The sequence below is a fragment of the Phyllobates terribilis genome, unplaced genomic scaffold (genome assembly GCF_046119375.1).
Source record: "Phyllobates terribilis strain yellow unplaced genomic scaffold, ASM4611937v1 Scaffold_69__1_contigs__length_7402412, whole genome shotgun sequence".
In the NCBI taxonomy this organism is placed as follows: Eukaryota; Metazoa; Chordata; class Amphibia; order Anura; family Dendrobatidae; genus Phyllobates; species Phyllobates terribilis.
This window is the reverse complement of record NW_027362829.1, coordinates 2,240,444-2,254,555: the sequence shown is the minus strand read 5'-3', so window position 1 is coordinate 2,254,555 and position 14,112 is coordinate 2,240,444.

Below are 14,112 nucleotides of genomic sequence, written 5' to 3'. Positions count from 1 at the left end.
AGATGCAGGGAGAGCAAGATCAGGAGCTCTGTGGGAGCAGTGATAAAAGGGGTCCAGGACTGGAAGCTGTAGAGCTCGTCCTGACTGAAGAGATCTCACCGGACACGGAGTCCGAGGCTGTGGGGACTGTTCCATACCCAGCAGCAGAAACCGTCCGGCAGGGGATTTCAGGTCCTCTGGCCAAGAAACCCGAAGGCACGGTCACACGCAAGGGACCAGCACCGCCGTCGTGGAGCGGAGGCTACCAGAAGGCCCCGAGTCACCGGCCATACGGGTGAGCACCACATGGTACACTCAGGGACGTGGGCTACTTTTACCCGCTTCTAGCAAGGTAGCCAGGAAGAGTACAATTAGTTGGGGAGGCCTACAACTCCGCCTGGCCGGGGGAGATCCTATCTGCTCACGGACTGACCAGGCCCCGATCGCTAGCCAGTACTCCCGGGAGGGTCTACCTTTGCCACCAGTAAAGACCCTGAACTACACCGCACCGTCTCTGAGTGGTTCCTGGTGCCTGCGTGCAATTCTGCTATCCCCATCATCCACGTCTGCTGCCCTGAGGCCATACCCCTCCCGTTGGGGGTTATACTACCCACGCTGCACAACTGTACCACCGGCCTCAGCGGTCTGCCCTGCAGCGGCGGCTTCATAACCGCATTCAACGGGTGGCGTAGTCGAACACTATAACATCTTCTGCTAAATTCCGCCACTTAGTTTGACACCCTGGGCACGGACCGGGTCACCGCCACGAGGACTACTAACCCCGACAGATCCGGCTCCGGGTATTCCCCGCGTGCGCAACGCTATACAACACAGGCCCAGGGGGCGCGTCAACTTTGGCGTAGTCGGCAGGATCTCGTGCCCGCAACCACCGGGTACTGCGTGCCTGAAAAAGACTGTTAAACTTACCTGTGGTGAAGATTCCCGCCATCCGACGCCATCTTTTGCCTTCTTCCCGCCATCCGTGGAGTTTTCCCGCCATTGGACGCCATCTCGAGGACGCCACGCGAGAATAAGAGGGGCGTGGACTCCGAAAGCGCGCGAGAACTGAAGCCCCGCCTCACATCCGGACGTTGCGTAAGGTCCTGGAAGGAGCCCAGCAGACGCCGACGTCACAGGAGCGCGACGGAAGGTCCTCAACCCTGACGATCCACTGCGGAGCCGCGGCCTACGGAAGAGGATCATCGCAAGGTAGGCCACGGTCCACTAGGGGGGAGGAGGATGTCGGATACGGAGGAGAGCTTCACTGCTACAGCCACCGCCAGCACCACTGCTGCTGCGGTCATGCCTTTCACCATGCCCTACATCCCGGGGGCAGCCTGGCTACCCCAGTACTCAGGGGAGTCCCATACCCTAAATGACTTCAGAGAAAGGCTGGATAGCCTCTTCCAGGTGTACCCCCTCACAGAAGAGCAAAAGGTGAGCATCCTGGTGGCTCAATTAACAGGGGCAGCCCAAAGGGAGGTAAAGTCCTGGCCACTTGGGAGGAGGAGGACTGTCGCAGAGATACTAGCCCGGCTGAAGGACACCTTTGATACCCGTACCTCAGCCGAGATCAAGCTTAGATTCTACGGGTGCAAGCAGCGAGCACATGAGAATATAAGGGACTATGCACTAAACCTACAAGAGGCCCTGAGAGCCATTAAGCAGGCCGAGCCTGACGGCGTGGGAAACGAAGACAAGTTGTTGACTGAACAATTTATAGAGGGTCTACATTGCAATGCCCACCGAACCCAGTTGCGAGCAATGGCCTTACAGGACCCTCATCTGGACTTTGCACAGTTCAAGGACAGAGCCATCCGGGTGCTCCGAGAACCGGCACCAGGTGGCGCTGTGACCCACAAACGCCCTGCTACCATTTACCACCAGGAGACGGCGCCCTTGTCGGCAGGGCCTGTGGGAGCTGATGCGCAGGCTTTAAACAATGACCCGGCTACAGACCTGCACGGTCAGGTCCAAGAGCTAACTAAAAGCGTTGCCGCGCTAACCCGAACTGTGCAGTCTTTACAGGTTTCTACTCCAGGGAAGATCCAGCTGGCATCCGGACCGGAGGATATCCCGTGGCGCCGACCAAGGAGGACCCCACCGGCCAGAGGAAGACCCAGCGACCGATACAACGAGGACGGACAACCCATCTGCCGCCGCTGCAATCAACCCGGACATATGGCAAGGTACTGTCCTTTAAACTGGCACAACCTGGGGTAGAGGGCCAACCCCTAGGAATAAGATCACCAGGCCCATCGAACTGGCGTGACAAATACGTGGGAGGACGTCCAGTCTTGCCTGTAGTACTGGATGGCATTCCTATGAGTGCCCTACTTGACACCGGGTCACAGGTCACCACCATCCCGTACGTGCTCTTCAAGCAGTACTGGAATGACTCGGATATAACCCGCTACCCAGACGACGACTTGAGTATCATCGCCAGCAATGGTCAGCCCGTGCCACAGATCGGATTTAAAGAGATGACCATTAAAATCGGTAAAGTCGAACTGGCAGCACAGGGACTGATCATTGTAGACATTGACAAGCGCGAGAGTCACCCAAAGATAACTCTAGGAACTAATGTGATTGAAAATTGTCTTGCAGAGGTGATTCTCATTTTACAGCAGGTTGCCAAGAACGCCAGCTCCGGCCAGCAGCGAGTGCTCCAAAAAGAGATCCGGGCACTGATGCGACGGCAACAGGTGGAACTCTCCGGTGGTGAGATTGGTAGCGTGAGAATGTGTGACCCTTTTCCTATTGCCATGCCCCCGAAAAGTGAAATGATGATTTGGTGTCGGGCAGCTATTGGTCTGAGAGGTAGAGATTACCAGGCAATGGTAGAACCAGTCTACTCAGATAGTAGGCCCACCATTTTGACGGCACGGGGGGTGGTTGATGTACGCCATGGGAGGGTGCCCGTTCGCATAATAAATATCGGGAAGAGGGAAGTGTACCTGCCCCGGTATGCTACGCTAGCCAAATTGTATACCATCAACCAAAATTCTGTACAGTCCGTGGAACCCTTGCCTCCATCTCATCCAGAGGAAGGTAACGGCTCTAAGCAACAAATGGAGGACCGGTGTCAGCAACTGCATTTGGGTACTGACTCCACACCTGCTCACCAAAAGCAGGGAGTCTACCGGGTGATCCAGGAATACGAGAGAGTGTTCAGTAAACACCCGCTGGACTTCGGGCGAGTAAAGGGAGTGGAACATCACATCCCCACGGGAGATCATCCTCCCATAAAGGAAAGGTATCGTCCCGTACCCCCTGCACACTACCAACACGCCAAGGGGATGCTTAGAGACATGAAGGAGGCTGGGGTAATCAGGGATAGCTGTAGCCCCTGGGCAGCTCCACTAGTCTTGGTTTAAAAAAAAGACAACACCATGAGAATGTGTGTAGATTACCGGAAAATCAACCGTATCACACACAAAGATGCGTACCCCTTACCAAGGATAGAGGAGTCTTTGGCTGCTTTAAAATCTGCTAACTTCTTCTCCACTTTGGATCTCACTAGCGGGTACTGGCAGGTTCCTGTCGCAGAGGCGGACCGGGAGAAGACCGCATTCACCACCCCGATGGGACTTAGCGAGTTTACCTGCATGCCGTTCGGACTCTGCAACGCACCAGGAACCTTCCAACGATTGATGGAATGCTGTCTGGGACACCGGAACTTTGAGACGGTCCTGCTGTACCTGGACGATGTTATAGTTTATTCCAAAACCTACGAGGACCATCTGAAACACCTGGCGGAAGTGTTCGAAGCCCTGGCAAACTACGGTCTGAAGGTGAAACCGTCGAAGTGTCACCTGCTAAAACCAAAAGTGCAGTACCTGGGACACGTGGTGAGTGCTGACGGAGTGGCTCCCGACCCTGATAAGATCACCGCGATTAAGGAATGGCCAAGACCCTCCAGCGTAAAGGAAGTGCGGCAGTTCCTCGGGTTGGTAGGCTACTACCGAAGATTCATTCCCAGTTTCACCAAAAAGGCAGCTCCTATGCAGGACCTCCTGATAGGCCAGTCCAGGAAGGCCAAGAACCAGAAGCCGCCCTTCAGATGGGAGAAGCTGGAAGAAGAGTCCTTCCGCCAGCTGAAGATGGCCCTCACGGGGGATGAAATCCTGGCGTACCCTGATTACAGCCAGCCCTTTATCCTCTACACCGACGCAAGTAACATCGGGCTAGGAGCCGTACTGTCCCAGATCCAGCAGGGGAGAGAACGGGAAATTGCTTACGCCAGCCGAAAACTGCGATCCACCGAAAGAAACCCTGAGAATTACAGCTCATTCAAGCTAGAGTTCCTGGCGGTAGTGTGGGCAGTCACCGAACGCTTTAAGCACTACCTCGCCTCTTCGCGGTTCACCGTGTACACGGATAACAACCCGTTGACACACCTGGACACTGCAAGACTCGGTGCCCTGGAGCAGAGATGGATGGCCCGCCTGTCCAACTATGAGTTCACGATCAAATACCGGGCAGGATGCTCCAATACCAACGCGGATGCCTTGTCCAGAATGCCAAACCTACCGGACGTAGGGGAAGATCCAGAGGAACTGGAAGAAGTTGAACTCCCCGCGTTTCACCGTCATGGGACTACCCAGTATTCCCACCGTGTAAGGGGTAAGCAATCCGCTACGTTCAACCCCTTACCTCATTACAACTGGGCGGAAACACAAGACAGTGACCCCGCCGTCCGACTAGTGAAGGAGATGCTGACTCGGCCAGATGCCCGCCTTGACCCAGACGCTCCGGAGGAGACCAAGCAACTGTGGGCTGAGAAGAGTCGACTGTTTCTTTACAAGGGGAAGTTGTGCCGCAGAATGGTTAACTCCCGGACGCATGAACTGATCTGGCAAGTAGTGGTGCCAAGAAGAGACGCGGCTATGGTACTGGAGGCATACCACGACGGAGCTGGGCACTTCGGATGGAAGAAGCTGGAGTTCCTGCTGCGCGGGCGGTTCCACTGGGTAGGCATGAGAGGGACCATCGAGAGGTGGTGCAGAGACTGTGGCCCATGCAACCTAAGAAGGAAGGACCGTGCCAGCCAGAAGACTCCCCTGCAGTCCATCGTCACCAGGCAGCCGTTGGAACTGGTAGCCTTGGACCATGTAAAACTGACCCCCAGCAGAAGTGGCTACGTCTATGCGTTAACCATCGTGGATCACTACTCCCGGTTCTTGGTTGTAGTCCCCGTCAAGGACTTAACGGCTCAAACAGCAGCTAGAGCCTTCCAGCAGCACTTCTGTCGTCCACACGGATACCCAGAGCAGGTGCTGACGGACCAAGGACCTGCCTTTGAAGCGGAAGTCTTCCAGGAGTTCTGCACTCTGTATGGCTGCCGGAAGATAAGAACAACACCCTATCATCCGCAAACCAATGGACTTTGCGAGAAGATGAACCAGGTGGTGATAGACCTTCTGAAAACATTGCCCCTGGAAGAACGCAGTCTGTGGCCTGAGAAACTGCCTGATCTGGTGGACCTATACAACCACATCCCTGTAGGTTCTACCAACTGTACCCCGGCTTACCTAATGAGAGCAAGACCTGGTAAGCTGCCTGTTGATCTGGATATGGGAGTCCTGACACCCGAGGACACTTCACCAGAAGCAGACTGGGACACAGAGAGGCAGCAGCAGTACCGGAAAGTACAGGAGAGCGTTGAGCGAAGTCTCCGTCAAGCAAGAGAAAGACAGGAGAAGACTTACAACCAGTGTGCTCCCGCTGTTCCCCTGGTACCTGGAGAGCAGGTCTTGAAGAGGAAAAGATGGCTCCACAAGTTGGACGACCAGTGGGAGAAGGACCCGTACACCATACTGCCATCAAGCCATGAAAACCCAAAAATCTGCACAATCAGTAAGGATGGAGGAGAAACCACAGCCATTGTCTCCCGAGATCACCTGAAGAAGTGTCCCGAGCAGCTACGAAACCCTGAAGAAGATCAAGAAAACCCTCGACCCGCAGAGGAAAGGGAAGAGATGGTCAGTACTGTACTCGGAGACTTCCCTCGGTCTTGGACACAGGTAAATGGCGCTGTTGTGGTACCCGTCCTCACCTTCCTCCAGACAGCATCCCAAGTGCCTACGGAAAAACAGGTAGAGCTGGAAGAGCAGCCGGTCCAGGAGGCAGAAGACCCCACACAAGCAGACCAGGAGAATCGACCCTCTGCTTATAGTGAGCCTGCCGTGCCCCTAGTGAGCCAAAGAGTCCGTAGACAGCTGCCCAGCTTACCTTTGACAGCTCCTACACCCTGTAGCTCAGGACCGGTCAGTAAGCTCCGTAGGTCTACTAGGGCCAATAGAGGCCAGTTGCCCGTACGTTGGAGGATCTAAAGTGTTCATACTGTCTTATTGGTATTTACCTGTTTACTGTTGCTTGTAAATAATTATGTTTTTCCAGTTATTTTATAGGTGTCTTTTGTGGATTAACCGGAACTCTGTTGTATATATGTTTGGAGCGTAACCCAGGAACAGACTATAGACTGTTAAAGACTCGGGGCAGGACAGACCCCTACCTGGTTACGGCTCCCCGTTCTTTGGTGAAATGGACACCCTTTTTGCTTCAAAAATTGCACCCGGTTGCGGACACTCCGTAACCACCCTAACGTGTTTTTCCTTATTGTATTGTTCCTGTTTATACCCTGTTATGTTTTCAAAAATATGTTTAGTCCCGGAGTACTAAATTTTACTAGGGGGGAATGTGGCACCCCAGGGTTCTGGTTACCACAGTAATAGCAATATTACGTCTGTGAGCAGGTGGGAGGTCTCCTGGTCAGGAACCCTAAGCATGCCACACCTCCTGCCCAGTCCTGGGAGGGGAAGGACTTCCCCTATATAAACTGGGGCTGAGGTGGGGTTAGGAAAAGAGAAGAGAAGAAGAGGAGTCCCAGACAGAGACACAGTCTGGTCTGGAGTGGAGCAGATGCAGGGAGAGCAAGATCAGGAGCTCTGTGGGAGCAGTGATAAAAGGGGTCCAGGACTGGAAGCTGTAGAGCTCGTCCTGACTGAAGAGATCTCACCGGACACGGAGTCCGAGGCTGTGGGGACTGTTCCATACCCAGCAGCAGAAACCGTCCGGCAGGGGATTTCAGGTCCTCTGGCCAAGAAACCCGAAGGCACGGTCACACGCAAGGGACCAGCACCGCCGTCGTGGAGCGGAGGCTACCAGAAAGCCCCGAGTCACCGGCCATACGGGTGAGCACCACACGGTACACTCAGGGACGTGGGCTACTTTTACCCGCTTCTAGCAAGGTAGCCAGGAAGAGTACAATTAGTTGGGGAGGCCTACAACTCCGCCTGGCCGGGGGAGATCCTATCTGCTCACGGACTGACCAGGCCCCGATCGCTAGCCAGTACTCCCGGGAGGGTCTACCTTTGCCACCAGTAAAGACCCTGAACTACACCGCACCGTCTCTGAGTGGTTCCTGGTGCCTGCGTGCAATTCTGCTATCCCCATCATCCACGTCTGCTGCCCTGAGGCCATACCCCTCCCGTTGGGGGTTATACTACCCACGCTGCACAACTGTACCACCGGCCTCAGCGGTCTGCCCTGCAGCGGCGGCTTCATAACCGCATTCAACGGGTGGCGTAGTCGAACACTATAACATCTTCTGCTAAATTCCGCCACTTAGTTTGACACCCTGGGCACGGACCGGGTCACCGCCACGAGGACTACTAACCCCGACAGATCCGGCTCCGGGTATTCCCCGCTTGCGCAACGCTACACAACACAGGCCCAGGGGGCGCGTCATATACATAGATGACATTGGAGTTCCCAGAGGAGTGCCCAACGAATACAAGGCTAGGAACCAGGTAGCAGCTGGGTGGGAGTCCATCATATGGTGGGTGACAATAAATAAAAATGTAGACTGGATAAACTACATATACTACAACCAACAGAGATTTGTTAATTACACTCGAGATGCAGCTAAAGGGATAGCTGAGCAGCTAGGACCAACTTCCCTCATGGCTTGGCAGAACAGAATGGCATTAGGCATCCTCTTAGCAGAAAGAGAAGATGTATGTAGTATGTTGGAGGATTTTGTTGCAATTTCATCCCTAATAATCCTACAGCTCCTGATGGTAGCATCACCAATGCCCTTGATGGACTGACTGCCCTATCTAATAAACTGGCTGAGAACTCTGGATATGGTGACAATTTTTCTTCCTGGATTGAAGGATGGTTTGGGAAATGGTCTGGCCAGGTCACTTCCGCGCTGATATCTCTGGCCATTGTGGCCAGTGGACTCCCTGTTTGTGGCTGTTGTGCTATACTGTGCATTAGAGGACTCGCACAAAGACTTATTGACTCTGCCATAACAAAGACTATGTATGGAGGAATGGAGACTATGGAGCCTGATGATAATGATTCTGAACATTATACCTTCCCCGAAAATAACCAAGACTCTGAAATCCGATGGGTCCTGTGAAAACCGTAATAAGGAAACAAAAGCCCTGATGGGTACAGAGATGTGATTTTGAAATTTACAAAAGGGGGGAATGTTAGAATAATTTTTGTAATAACTATATAATGTGTATATATATGTGTGTGTATATATATGTGTGTGTATATATATAGTATATATAGCTTTACTGAAAGGTCCTGGAATGAGTGGAAAGTAGACAGATGTTATCTTTGCGGTCAGAAACAACTGACTCTGAGATGTGTAGAGACACTAATCATTTCTTTGGAGAAACAGGATGCTTAGAATATAATCTATAGTCGGCTGCAAGAATTCATTTCCGTTGACTCTTATCTGATTTTGCATTATATATATACTAGAAATAGGCCGGATGCTATTGCATGGGGAGTGCGGTGAAATGAACCTCTGTGTACCCTTAGTGGTGCTAACAGGAGCAGTGGCCATGTGTCCCACCATTTGCGCTTTCCATCATCCTTGTTCTATATCATCCTTCCGCATTTGTGTCTTGTATTTGTTGCATGATTTGACGTCGTTCACACCTGTGCACTGTCTCTTCCTTGTTGGGTGCTGTATTTTGGGATCTGGTGTTGTGTTTCTTGAGTGATGGTCACTATGTGGTGTCTCCTGTGTGCGGGTTTACACTATATGGTCTCTTGGAAGCTGTTGTGACTATAATTGGATGTGGTCCATTGTTTTGTGTAGTTTGATGTGTGTGTGATTGTCCGTTTCCAAGGTGGAGCAAAAAAACAGAAAGGAAGTGAAAGGATCCAATTTATTATCATGTCACAAATAATGGCAAAGCTTCATACTTTACATAATAGGAACAGAAAGACAATCCATAGAAATGTTATTAGATTCTATTCTTATGTATTAGATAGATAGATGGAACTATGAAACTTGAAAGACATACTGATAGGATGTTTAGATTGTGAGCCCCAATGGGGACAGTGCTGCAAATGTATGTAAAGCACTATGGAATTAATAGTGCTATATAAATGAATCAATATTATTATATGATATAAATATATTATTTATGTATATATGGTGAAACTATGTAAGTATGTATCTATAATGTCTCCTCAATCTATATATATATATGATATGTCTAAGGGGTAGCATTCCTCCTTATGGAGAGTGACACACCGGCTCTGGCACGTCAAGGTAAGGAGGCTTATTCGCCATGCAATGCTTCTCTGGGAAATTGAATATGCAAATTGCCTCTTCAGAGAAAAAGACCTCAGTCCAGAGCCTCTCACCAGCCAAATCAGTACTCATACTTTGCACTGACGAGGGCCAACAGCCCGAAACGCCGTGTCTGCAAATTGAGATTCTGATTTGGCTTTTATCCTAAGTCATATTGCACGACTCGTTAAAGGGTTGATTGTGACTTGTAGGATTGCTGCTTCCAATAGGTGGCGCTATAGAGTACAAGTCCTCTTTTTCTCTGAAGAGGCAATTTGCATATATATATATATATATAACAACATTAACAAACATATATATGTATGTGTTTAGCTATTATGTATGTACTGTATGTACTAAAAATATAGAATTATTTAAAGTATATAATATCTATCATATATCTATGTATAATATATGTCTAAAATCTACAATTTTTTAAGATATAAATAGAGATATATATGAATATATATCTATGTAGCGATGTCTCTATCCACATGAATTAGAGCCAGAGGAGGAGATATGGTGAACAGCCGTCCCACCCATCTCTTCAGCTGTTCACAAAAAACCCAGCCCAGTGAAAAGACAAATAAGTCTCTCAGCATCTTGGACACTGTAGTTACAAATATGGGTTTCCATCACCAACTGTTTAAAAGTTGATGATACATATCTCCTCTGTGATGACCTTAAATAATTCTATATATATGTATTTACAACAAAATTAATGGTGCAAAATATATGTTATCTATATACAGTACAGACCAAAAGTTTGGACACACCTTCTCATTTAAAGATTTTTCTGTATTTTCATGACTTTGAAAATTGTACATTCACACTGAAGGCATCAAAACTATGAATTAACACATGTGGAATTATATACTTAACAAAAAAGTGTGAAACAACTGAAAATATGTCTTATATTCTAGGTTCTTCAAAGTAGCCACCTTTTGCTTTGATGACTGCTTTGCACACTCTTTGCATTCTCTTGATGAGCTTCAAGAGGTAGTCACCGGAAATGGTTTTCACTTCACAGGTGTGCCCTGTCAGGTTTAATAAGTGGGATTTCTTGCCTTATAAATGGGGTTGGGACCATCAGTTGTGTTGTGCAGAAGTCTGGTGGATACACAGCTGATAGTCCTCTTGAATAGACTGTTAGAATTTGTATTATGGCAAGAAAAAAGCAGCTAAGTAAAGAAAAACGAGAGGCCATCATTACTTTAAGAAATGAAGGTCAGTCAATGCGAAAAATTGGGAAAACTTTGAAAGTGTCCCCAAGTGCAGTGGCAAAAACCATAAATCGCTACAAAGAAACTGGCTCACTTGAGGACCGCCCCAGGAAAAGAGGACCAAGAGTCACCTCTGCTTCTGAGGATAAGATTATCCGAGTCACCAGCCTCAGAAATCGCATGTTAACAGCAGCTCAGATTAGAGACCAGGTCAATGCCACACAGAGTTCTAGAAGCAGACATATCTCTTCAACAACTGTTAAGAGGAGACTTTGTGCAGCAGGCCTTCATGGTAAAATAGCTGCTAGGAAACCACTGCTAAGGACAGGCAACAAGCAGAAGAGACTTGTTTGGGCTAAAGAACACAAGGAATGGACATTAGATCAGTGGAAATCTGTGCTTTGGTCAGATGAGTCCAAATTTGAGATCTTTGGTTTCAACCACCATGTCTTTGTGCGATGCAGAAAAGGTGAACGGATGGACTCTACATGCCTGGTTTCCACCGTAAAGCATGGAGGAGCAGGTGTGATGGTGTGGGGGTGCTTTGCTGGTGACACTGTTGGGGATTTATTCAAAATTGAAGGCATACTGAACCAGCATGGCTACCACAGCATCTTGCAGCGGCATGCTATTCCATCCGGTTTGCATTTAGTTGGACCATCATTTATTTTTCAAAAGGACAATGACGCCAAACACACCTCCAGGCTGTGTAAGGGCTATTTGACCAAGAAGGAGAGTGATGGGGTGCTACGCCAGATGACCTGGCCTCCACAGTCACCAGACCTGAACCCAATCGAGATGGTTTGGGGTGAGCTGGACCTCAGAGTGAAGGCAAAAGGGCCAACAAGTGCTAAGCATCTCTGGGAACTCCTTCAAGATTGTTGGAAGACCATTTCCGGTGACTACCTCTTGAAGCTCATCAAGAGAATGCCAAGAGTGTGCAAAGCAGTCATCAAAGCAAAAGGTGGCTACTTTGAAGAACCTAGATTATAAGACATATTTTCAGTTGTTTCACATTTTTTTGTTAACTATATAATTCCACATGTGTTAATTCATAGTTTTGATGCCTTCAGTGTGAATGTACAATTTTCATAGTCATGAAAATACAGAAAAATCTTTAAATGAGAAGGTGTGTCCAAACTTTTGGTCTGTACTGTACGTATTAGTACGCCCTGGGCTGTAAAGGGGTTAAGACCCATAGTGGTGGGGATTGGTTCCCATGGTGAAAAATTAAGTGCCTGGATGGATTTTTACCTACAGCCTCTGGTTCAGGAAACTCCGAGTTACATTAGGGATTCAAAATTCATAGTGACCATTTTTGATAAATTTGAATGGCCAAAAAACTTTGGATGATTGTCCTGTGATGTGGTGGCATTATACCCCCTCAATTCCACACCATATTGCTTTAGCATGTTTAACCTACCACCTTGACACATACAGTTCGTACACTATAGAAATAAAAGAATTTCTGGTCATAGCAGTACAGTTCCTCTTAGAGCGTAATTATTTTAGCTTTGATAAAAGGTTTTTTTTTACAGAAAAGAGGAGTCAGCATGGGCAGTAAATTTTCTCCTTCGCTAGCGAACATAGTGATGTGTAGGTGGGGGAGCTTTTTCATTTACCATAATGATAACACATATAGTGGACACATTGTGTGGTACGGTAGATTTATTGATGACCTCCTCCTGGTGTGGGGGGCACACAGGAGGAGGTGGTACAATTTGTACAGTACATCAACTGCAATAATTTTAATCTTAAATTCACTTAGTTCTACCATTCATCCAAAATTACTTTTTTGGATCTCGAACTTGAGGCTACCAAGGAGAAAGAATTGGTCAAAATTAATCCCCACAGAAAATCTACAGCCTCAAATTCTATTCTATCAGCTAAATGTTGTCATCCGCCACATATTAAGAGAAATATCCCTTACGGTGAGCTAATACGAACAATACAAAATTGTTCAGATAACATCACTTTTCAGAAGGAATCAGAAAAAATTTGTAACAGACTATCCAATAGGTGCTATCCCGAGTGGTCTTTAACCACTTCGCGCCAGAGCCTGTTTTTGCCTTCGTGACTGGGCCAATTTTTTCAATTCTGACCACTGTCACTTTATGAGGTAATTACTCTGGAACGCTTCAACGGATCCCCCTGATTCTGAGATTTTTTTTTGTGACATATTGTACTTCATGATAGTGGTAAAATTTCTTCGATATCACTTGCGTTTATTTGTGAAAAAATCGGAAATTTGGCGAAAATTTTGAAAATTTTGCAATTTTCAAACTTTGAATTTTCATGCCCTTTAATCAGAGAGATATTTCACACAAAATAGTTAATGAATAACATTTCCCACATGTCTACTTCACATCAGCACAATTTTGGAACCAAAATTTTTTTTTTGTTAGGAAGCTATAAGGGTTAAAAGTTGACCAGCGATTTCTCATTTTTACAACAAAATTTACAAAAACATTTTTTTAGGGACCACATCTTATTTGAAGTGACTTTGAGGAGCCTTTATGACAGAAAATACCCAAAAGTGATACCATTCTAAAAACTGCACCCCTCAAGGTGCTCAAAAACACATTCAAGAAGTTTATTAACCCTTCAGGTGCTTCACAGGAATTTTTGGAATGTGGAAGAAAACAATGAACATTTAACTTTTTTTCACAAAACTGCTACTTTAGCCTCAAATTTTTAATTTTCACAAGGGCAGCCAGAAAAAATGGACCCCAAAATGTGTTGTGCAATTTCTCCTGAGCATGCTGATACCCCATATGTGGTGCAAAGCCACTGTTTGGGCGCACGGCATGGCTCGGAAGGTAAGGAGCGCCATTTGACTTTTGGAATGGAAATTTGACTGGAATCGATAGCGGACGCCATGTTGCATTTGGAGAGCCCCTGAGGTGCCTAAACAGAGGAAACCCCCAACAAGTCACCCCATTTTGGAAACTAGACCCCTCAAGGAACTTATCTAGATGTGTGGTGAGCACCTTGAACCCCCAGGGGCTTCACAGAATTTTATAATGTTGAAGGGTGAAAATAAAAAAACACATTTTTAACACAAAACTGCTACTTTAGCCTCAAATTTTTATTTTTCACAAGGGCAGCCAGAAAAAATGGACCCCAAAATATGTTGTGCAATTTCTCCTGAGCACGCTGATACCCCATATGTGGTGCAAAGCCACTGTTTGGGCGCACGGCATGGCTCGGAAGGTAAGGAGCGCCATTTGACTTTTGGAATGGAAATTTGACTGGAATCGATAGCGGACGCCATGTTGCATTTGGAGAGCCCCTGAGGTGCCT